The sequence below is a fragment of the Sciurus carolinensis genome, chromosome 15 (genome assembly GCF_902686445.1).
Source record: "Sciurus carolinensis chromosome 15, mSciCar1.2, whole genome shotgun sequence".
In the NCBI taxonomy this organism is placed as follows: domain Eukaryota; kingdom Metazoa; phylum Chordata; class Mammalia; order Rodentia; family Sciuridae; genus Sciurus; species Sciurus carolinensis.
This window is the reverse complement of record NC_062227.1, coordinates 6,501,270-6,510,662: the sequence shown is the minus strand read 5'-3', so window position 1 is coordinate 6,510,662 and position 9,393 is coordinate 6,501,270. Positions and strand designations below refer to the sequence as shown.

Below are 9,393 nucleotides of genomic sequence, written 5' to 3'. Positions count from 1 at the left end.
CCGAATGGCTCAACATGTCACACTCCCATTTACAAAGATAATTCTGTGTACTGTGTTTATGATAAATAAATTTCATAGTGATTATTTCACAGCCAGTCCACCCCTCCCATAGGAACCCTTTTCCTTGCCTACATGGGATGTGTAGCAATAAAACCCCACTGGCTACCACTCCCATATATGTAGCTATGCAGTGAGCATCCCACACCCACTGCTGTCTGCAGGATGCATGCCCAGAGTACAAGTGTCCCTGTATAACCTGCAGAGACACTGGGTCTTTTGATTGCCATGGTATGCACTGTTCCTAAAGTCTTCAACCACAGCCAAAAAAGCTATAGGAAGATACCCAGCTTGAATCAAAACCATCATTGAATGACACCTTCAGAAAAGCTACTTTCTAAGAATACTGCACCACAAAACTGGTAGAACTGATCCACCAGATAGGCAGAAATCTCACCAAACTTTAAGACGATAACCTTCAAAATTCCAGCAACAGATTCCAAAGAAGTCAAAATGGACAAAATCAGAATTTGAGGGTTGGGAATGTAGTTAAGTGGTAGGGCATTTTCCTAGCATACACAAGGCCCAGAGCAATCCCCAGCATTAACAAAAAATTAAAAATTCCATTGAGAACAATTACTGTGAAAACCTAAAGCAATAAAAAATAGATAAGCCGTTATTTAGGGACAGAATGCAGGATATGAATGAGAAAATCAAAGATCAAGATTTTTGAAAAAGAAACAAACATCTTAGAGATGAACTCAAAGGCTTAACAACAGACTAGATCAAGCAGGAGAAAAAAAAATAAATGAATTTGAAGGCAGGTTTCTTGAAATAGCCTACTCAGACAATAAAGACATTATTTACAGATGAACAACTTGCTTTAAAGAAGAAAGAAAAAGAAGCTTGCAAAAGTAGAATAATCCTTGGAAAAATCTGGAAGTGATAAAATAATATGAGGCAAACTTCAAATTCCAGACCAGTCTAAGGAAGCAGTGCTGCTGCTGAATCCTTTTGGTGCTGTGAAACAAGAACAGAGGGGGCTGGGGAGATAGCTCAGTCGGTAGAGTGCTTGCCTTTGTAAGCACAAGGCCCTGGGTTCGATCCCCAGCACCCCCCCCCCAAAAAAAAAAAAGAACAGAGAAAATGAAGAGTTGAATAAACAAGTAGAAGATGGCCAGCAGAGAAAAACAGAGGGAAAATTATATTTTCAAAGGGTGAGGAACATGACAGATGGCCCTTGCATTTGGATTCACTGAAGAGCCATCCTGGTTCTCAATCTCAGCACACAAATAACCGAGTACTTCTGTTTCTGCTGACACTCAGGAGCTGGTTGAAGTCACTAGTGTATATACATCTATAACTGGAAGCCAGGTTGAACCTTCAGAACAGGAGCACACAGCAAAACCCACTGGGGATGTGACTGAGGCAAACAATCAGAAAACAAACTTCCTTCGTTCTAAGACTGCTCTCTTGGACCCAGCACAGATTGAGGAATGAGACAGATGGTGGCAGAAACATCAGAAGCAATCAGTGCTCATGTAGAAGAGAAGCCCAGGAAGAAGAAGCTGAAAGGAGAGCAGAGATGGAAGGAAGAACAAGAGGGAAAGCATTGCTTAGCGTGGGAATGAGAAGATGCAGAAACAATATGAAGACATACTTAAAACAAAAAGAAGAAATCATGACTCAAGACGAATGAGTTATTCCAAACAACAGAGAGCACAGCAGCTGGCACAGAGACTAAAGCAAGAACAAAGAATCTGAGAATTGGCTAAAAGGGGACATGACACTTCTAGATCGATGAAAAATCTTGGCGTTAATACATTGCAGATGGACCATAATGCAACCATTAACATTTCAAAATCAAGTCATGACTCAGATGAAGCTAGTGATAAAGTGAACAATTTTATGATAACAGTGATAAAATAGTCAATTCTATTACTCCCCAGAAGGATACTGGGTGCAGACAGATGACTTAGCTACAGGCATATTCGCCAGTGCAGGATCATACTGTGAATATGTAAAGGGGAGGGAAATCAGAAGTTGTTCATCTCTTGAGATTTCTGCAGGATTAAATGCACAATTTAAGACAGACGAGCAAGAATTAGATAAGGATAACGCCAACTTAGAAAAAGAAAAGTTTGTATAATGATCAGTGTAATGAGTTAATAAGACCAGAGAAACAAAGCACATGAAGAGATGTCCTAGAAGGCCTGAATGGAATATAAATAAGCCTCTCAAAAAGTATGTTCCAGCATCAAAAATGTACACCATACAGCTTCAAAGGTGGAGAGAAGAAAAAAGGTAAGAAGGCAGATGGAACTACTTCATTTGGTAGAGAGAAATAATCCTGAACACCTCTCTCTCAATAGAGGCACTTCATCAGAACTTCATTCATCTCAACAAGAAGCAATCACAGAGCAGGTGGCATCTAGTCAAAAAGGAAGAACTTCTGGAAATTCACTGAAAAAGGAAAGGTTTCAATCATCACTAGTTCCAGCAGTGAAAAACAGAACCCAGCAAACCCAGACTAATACATTCTACTTACCACTCGAAAACAGCAGCTGTGAAGGAGAATCTGATTGCAAGAGGTGGTCAAACAATTATCAGCTGGATGTCTGAACCAACCCATTTTATTCCCTGTGTCTGAACAAATGAGATCTGTTACCTTGATCCAGATGCACCATTTGGGGAGCCTCAATACCAGAATTCTCAAAATTATGACCTAGACTTACCACTATGTCAAGGATCCACTTCTCAATCCTAAATTGTTGAAAAATAGGGATTGACAACAAGCAGTCCTTAAGGGACTTTGGAACTGAGTCAGGACCTTCTCCAAAAGCAAAAGAAGTTGGAGACTAATCTCATGCCTTTAAACTGCAAATCAAGAGAATTTTAGTTCTTCATTTTAAACCAATGATAACGTGCTCATTGCTCACTGTATTTTTCAAGTACCCTATTTTTCAAATGCTCGTTAAAAACTTGTACATTATGTAGTAAAATGTCGATTTTTTAAAAAATGTTTTAGATGTTGATAGACCTTTATTTTATTCATTTATTTATATGTGGTGCTGAGAATTGAACCCAGGACCTCACACATGCAAGATAAGTGCTCTGCCACTGGACCACAACCCCATTCCAAAATGCTGTATTTTTTAATACAGTAAAAGCATACAATACAGACAGGCATGGTGGTGCACACCTGCAATCCCAGCAGCTCAGGAGGCTGAGGGGAGGATTCCAGGTGTGGGGCTAGCCTCAGCAACTTAGACCCTGTTTCAAAATAAATGTAAAGGTCTGGGAATGTGACTCAGCACCCCTGAGTTCAATCCATGATACAAAATATATGTACACATAAAGATTTTTTTAAATCTAGAGAAAACCTCAAATTGCATTTAAGGTTATTGCCATTAGACTAACAGAGGATTTCTCAGCACAAAGCCTAGAAACCAGGAGGGAATGCAGCAGCATATTTTCAAGTACTGAAGGAAAATAATTGCCAACTAACATTACTATACCCAGCCAGGCAATCCTTCAGAAAGGATTGAGAAACAACTTGCCAGAACAAGCAAAAATGGAATTCATGAACAGCAGACCAGCCTTACAAAAAGTGTTTAAGGGAGTCCTACATCCAGAAATGAAAGATAACACCATCATGAAGGCATGCGAAAGTATAAATCCCAATAGAAGGGTAGATTCACAAAAGAAATAGGAAAAAAACAAACATCAGTACAGTAAGCCAACAAACCACAGACATAACCAAGAGAGGAAAAGAGAACAAATATTCAAAACAACTAGAAGAAAATAAAGTAACCAGAATAGATCATGACTTGTCAAAAACCATGAATGTAAACAAACTAAAGTCTCCAATTAAAGGATACAGACTGACTCAAAGGTTATAAGAACAAGACTCAACAATATGCTGCCTACAAGAAACTTACTTCACCAGTAAAGACACAGTATAAAAGGATGGAAAATGATATTACAAGCAAATACAAACAAAATAAGCAGGAGTAGCTATATTCACATCTGACAAAACATTTTAAGACAAAAACTAACAAAAAGAAGGTTACTATATTATAACTAAATCAATTCAGTAAGAAGTTACAACGATTTTATACAACAAGCACTATTAGACTGAATTGGAGAATCTATAATACAATGCTAAGGGGAGATTTCATCACCCACTTTCATCAATGGACAACTCATCCAAAAGTATCAATGAAGAGATATGAGTAAAACTACTGTAGATCGAATAGATTTAGAGAACAGTCCACTGTACAGCTGCAGAATAAACATTACTTGCATCAGCACATATACCTTTCTCTTTAATAGAACATAGAGTAGGCTGTAAAAAACAGAAATTTTAAGTGAAATATCCTGTATCTTTTCTGATCACAATAATAAAACTAGAAATCAACAAAAAATTTTAGAAACTACAAATATGTGGAAACCGAACAACATGATTTTTAACTGGGTTGGAAGGCAAGTTAAAATTTTTTTCAAAGCAAATGAAAATTCTTGGGGGAATGTGACCAAAGCAGTACTAAGGAGAAATTTATAGCCTGCATCAAGAAATAGGAAGGTTTGAAATACACCTAATGATACCTCTTACGAACCTCGCAAAGCAAGAACCAACCCAATCTCAAAATTAGAAGGAAAGAAATAAACAAGATAGAGACTAAAAAGAGAAAAATCAATGAAACAAAAAAATTGGGTCTTTGAAATGATTAACAAAATTGAAAAATCTTAAGTTAGATTATCAAAGGAAAAAAAACCCACATAAAATTAGAGTTGAAAAAAGGTGTTACAACTGATGCCACAGAAATACAAAAGATTATTAGTGATTATTATTTTCTAAAACTATATGCTAACAAATTGGAGAACCAAGAAGAAATGGACAAATTTCTGGATACAGGATCCATCAACATTGAACCATGAGAACATTTAAAAACCCAGGTAGACCAATAACAAGTAGTAAGACTGAATCGATAATCAAAAAAAAAAAAAAAGAAAAAAGAAAAAAGGTCTTCCAGCCAAGAAAAGCACAGAACCAGATGGCTTCACTGCTGAATTGTACCAAACTTTTCAAGGAGAAACACCAGTGCTTCTCAAAGTATTTAATAAAATCAAAAGGGAGAAAACACTTCCAAATTGATTCTGTAAGGCCAGCATTATCCTGTTACCAAAACCAAACAAGGTCACAACAGAAAATTAAAAGCATAGGCCACTTGCCCTGATGGACATAGATACAAAAATTCTCAACAAAATACTAGCAAATCTACTTCAACAGCATATCAAATTTTTATTTACTTTTATCACATTGGTTTCATTCCAGGGATACAAGAAAAGTTCAACATACATAAGTCAATAAATGATATGTATCACATCCATAGAATGAAGGATAAAAATCATACAATCATCCTAAAAGTTGTGATAAGGCATTTGATAAAATTTAACATCCCTTCATGATAAAAACCTACAGGAATTGGGTATAAGAAGACTCACCTCCACATAATAAAAGCTGTATAAAACAAAACCACTGACAACATCATTCTGAATGAAGAAAAGCTGTAAGATCAGGAGCAAGACAAGTATGTTAGCTTTCTGTTGCTGTGACAAGTACCTGATACAAATTCATTTAAAGGAGAAAAGATTTGTTTTGGCTTATAAGTTTTACCCATGATCACCTAGATCCATCCTTTTATGCCTGGGGCCATACAGTGAATTTTGGGGGAGTGCATAATGGACATCTGTTCACCTCATGGCTGCTGGGAAGCAAAGAATGAGAAGGGGTGGCCAAGGTCCCAGCAGCCCTTCAGGGTACCTTCCCCCAACTAGGCCCCAGTAGCACACAGGCTGGGGACCAAATCCTTAACATGTGGACCTCTGGGGGACATTTAAGATCTGAACTATAGCAACACGCATGCCCACTCTCACTGCTGTCATTCAGCACAGCAGCAGACGTTTTTACCTAGAGCAATTAGTCAAAGAGAAGGAAAAGACGCAAGTAGAGGGAGCAAGTCCAGTTATCCCTGCTTGCAACTGATAAGATTCTATATTTAAAAAGTCTTCACCAGAAGACTATTAGAACTGATAATGAATAAAGCAGCAGGATAGTAAACCAACATACAAAAATCAGTAGCTTTTCTATACAGCAACAACAAATTTGCCAAAAAAGAAAGGAAAGCAATTTCATTCACAATCACTAGGGGAAAAACAGTAAATGTCAGGTATGGACGTGCATGTATGAAATCCCAGCTGCTTGGGAGTCTTGAGGCAGGAGAATGGCAAGTTAAGGTCCAGTCTGAGCAACATACACCCTGTCTCAAAATAAAATATAGAAAGGACTAGAATGTAGCTCAGTATTAGACCACTTGCCTAGCATGTATGCATAGTACCTTGGATTCAATACCTAGTGTAATACAGTGTATGTAGGAATAAATTTAACCAAGGAAGTGAAAGATTTCTACAGTGAGAATTGTAAAACATTAATGAAAGAAATTGAAGACACACCAAAAAATGGAAAGACCTCCTATGTTCATGGATTGGAAGAATTAATATTGTTAAAATGTCCGTGCTGGGCTGGGGATATAGCTCAGTTGCTAGAATGCTTGCCTTGCAAGCACAAGGCCCTAGGATCGATCCCTAGCACCACAAAAAAAAAAAAAAAAAAGTCCATGCTGCAGAAGTGATCTACACATTCAATGCAATTCATATCAAAATAACATTCTTCACAGAACTTGAATATATAATCCTAAAATTCTTCTGGAAGCACAAAATATTCCAAATAGCTGAAGCAGTCTTGAGTGAAAAGCACACAGCTTGAGACATTACAATCCCTGATTTTAAGGCATACTACTAAGTCATAGTAACAAAAACAGCAAGGTTTTTACATAAAAACTGATACACACAGACCAATGGAAAAGAATGGAGATCCCAGAAATAAACCCACACATCTTCAGGCACCTTATGTGCTCCTAACTGAGATAAAATCAAATGTAATTCCATTGAGAATCTTAAGGAACTTTAGTGTGGGGAGACTTAAAATTCTAAATATATATATATGTATATATATATATATATATATATATTTTTTTTTTTTTTTTGGTACTGGGGATCGAATCCAGGGCCTGTGCACGCAAGACAAGCACTCTACCAACTGAGCTATCTCCCCAGCCCTTAAAATTCTAAATATTTTAAGAAACAATTCAAAATTTGGTGAAAAATTAATAAAGAACTTGCTGTACAAAAGTAGATTTACAGCCAGGCATAGTGGTGCACACCTATAATCCCAGCGGCTTAGAGGCAGAGGCGGGAGAATTGCCAGCCTTAACAAAAGCAAGGCCCTAAGCAACTCAGTGAGACCCTGTCTCTAAATAAAAATACAAAATAGGGCTGGGGATGTGGCTCAGTGGTCAAATGCCCCCTGACTCTCCCCCTGCAAAAAAGATTTATGAAAGTAGATTTATTAAACATCAAGATCAAAACAAGTATAAAAAGACAAAATATCAAAGTATTTTTATAAAAGACAAAATATCAGAGACATGATAAAAGGACACAGGACCAATCTGAAAGGACTTCAAATGGACTATGACACTGTTCACCAAATGATCCAATGTAATATCAACACTGGGGACTGGCTAACCTCTTGTGCCCACTGGTCTGGTGCAGTGATTGCCCACATTTCCGTTGTGTTGCTACACAACGTACACGACCTGAACAGAACCGTGAGGAAACATCAGACCATCCCGTGATCACCTGATGAGTCATAAAGAGCAGTTGTGACTGCTAGTTACCCAGGATGGTGTCAGTGATACCGCCGTTTACCGGTGACGAGTTCTGCTCCTTCTAATGTTGAAGATTGAACACTAGAGAAGCACGCCAAGGCAAGCATATTAAGCAGGTTTATTTAAAGGGAGTAATACAGACTTCTCCCTTCTCCCAGCAGGGAGAAGGGGGCCATGGCTGATGTTCTAAAAGTTCCAAGAAGTGAGCACACCCTGCATCTTTTATAGGTTAAAGTCTCTTTTGTTCTCCAGTTCTCTCCCCCCTTATCTCTCTCCTTCCTGCCTACGTGACTAGGCCTGGTTTTGCATAAGTGAGAAGCCATGGGCAGGGGGAGGGCCAAGGTGATTCAGGCAGGTAAGAGCCCAGGGGGCATTAATTAGCAGCTCCTTGCTTGCAGTCCTTGATAAAGGCAGGTAAATTTGGTCATCAATGGGCTCCGGAGATCCTTGACATTCCATTCTTTCAGGGTCAGTCTCCAACTTCCAGAGGCAGATGGCTTCATGGCTTCATTTCCTCTATTTGACCCAATTTCCTATTTCTACACTAACTACCTGTCCTTAATTCTGGCTTCATCAGGGGTCCTCCTGTGTGACTTTTCTGATACATACCCACTTGTCACTTTTCACAGAAGTCATGATCATAACTGGTATCAGCTGAGGGTCCCTCAGGGCATGTCAGTGACAAGCAGACCCAAACCGCTATTACTGGTCAGCAGGACCCAAGTTCATTCCTTCATTGAAGTCAGGCTTCTGGAGGAAGAGGAAGATCATCCAACACAATAATCCTGGCACCGTGGCCCCTTCAGCCCGGTACTCTTCCATCTGCAGTGTAGGAAGAAGGGACACGGTGAGGACGTGGAACAATGATGTCTTTGGTGAAATTTGTCATTGACACACTTCACTCCCTAATGCTGTGGAACGTCAACATCAGGTAATTCACATACGAAAACTTAACAATGGAGGGAAAACCTTAAAAGTACATGGACAGTCTCTTAGTCACTAAAGATAAGTCTAGTACTTACTGCCCACCCAGAAAAGAGATGTTACCCCATTTTAATAAAAGAGTGGTTGGGAAATTTGGACTAGTAGAACTGGAGACAAAGGGAAGTGTTTCTTGGTCAGCACAGTATATGCCATGGAGTCTCCTTTTAATTACATTTATTGTTGGATTGGTATATCACATTGTGTGTTAACTTACATGTAAGGGAGGTTTCCCAGATCCATTACCTTAAGCATTTTGTTTTGTTTTGTTGTTTTTTTGCTGGGGGTGGGGTTCCTTCTTCTTACATTTTCTGCTGTGTTGAGAAAGGTAGCTTTGGGCTGAGGTTAAGATATATTCACAACATTCTAGTTCTCTTCTTTGTGTGACTTCTTGTTAAGCGGGATTCAGTCTCTAACAGAAAGCCATCCCAATTTCATTCAGGGTTTCTCCGTGGTGTAAGTTTACATAGGGTTAAATTCGTACAGCTAATTTACCACATAAATTTTCTTCATAATGTTTCTTTCCTGGGTGAATTCCATGGTATCCAGTAAGTGCAACATCCTCTTTAGTGGCTTTAACAGACCATACACGTACAATACTTTCCTAGGGTTTCCCTCCAGTGTA

General features: G+C 38.6%; 1 pseudogene; it reads left to right on the top strand.

Annotated features, from left to right (window-relative positions):
- The first annotated feature begins 871 nt into the window (after window positions 1-871).
- Window positions 872-2,909, top strand: LOC124965663 (coiled-coil domain-containing protein 66-like; annotated as a pseudogene).
- The last annotated feature ends 6,484 nt before the right edge of the window (window positions 2,910-9,393 follow it).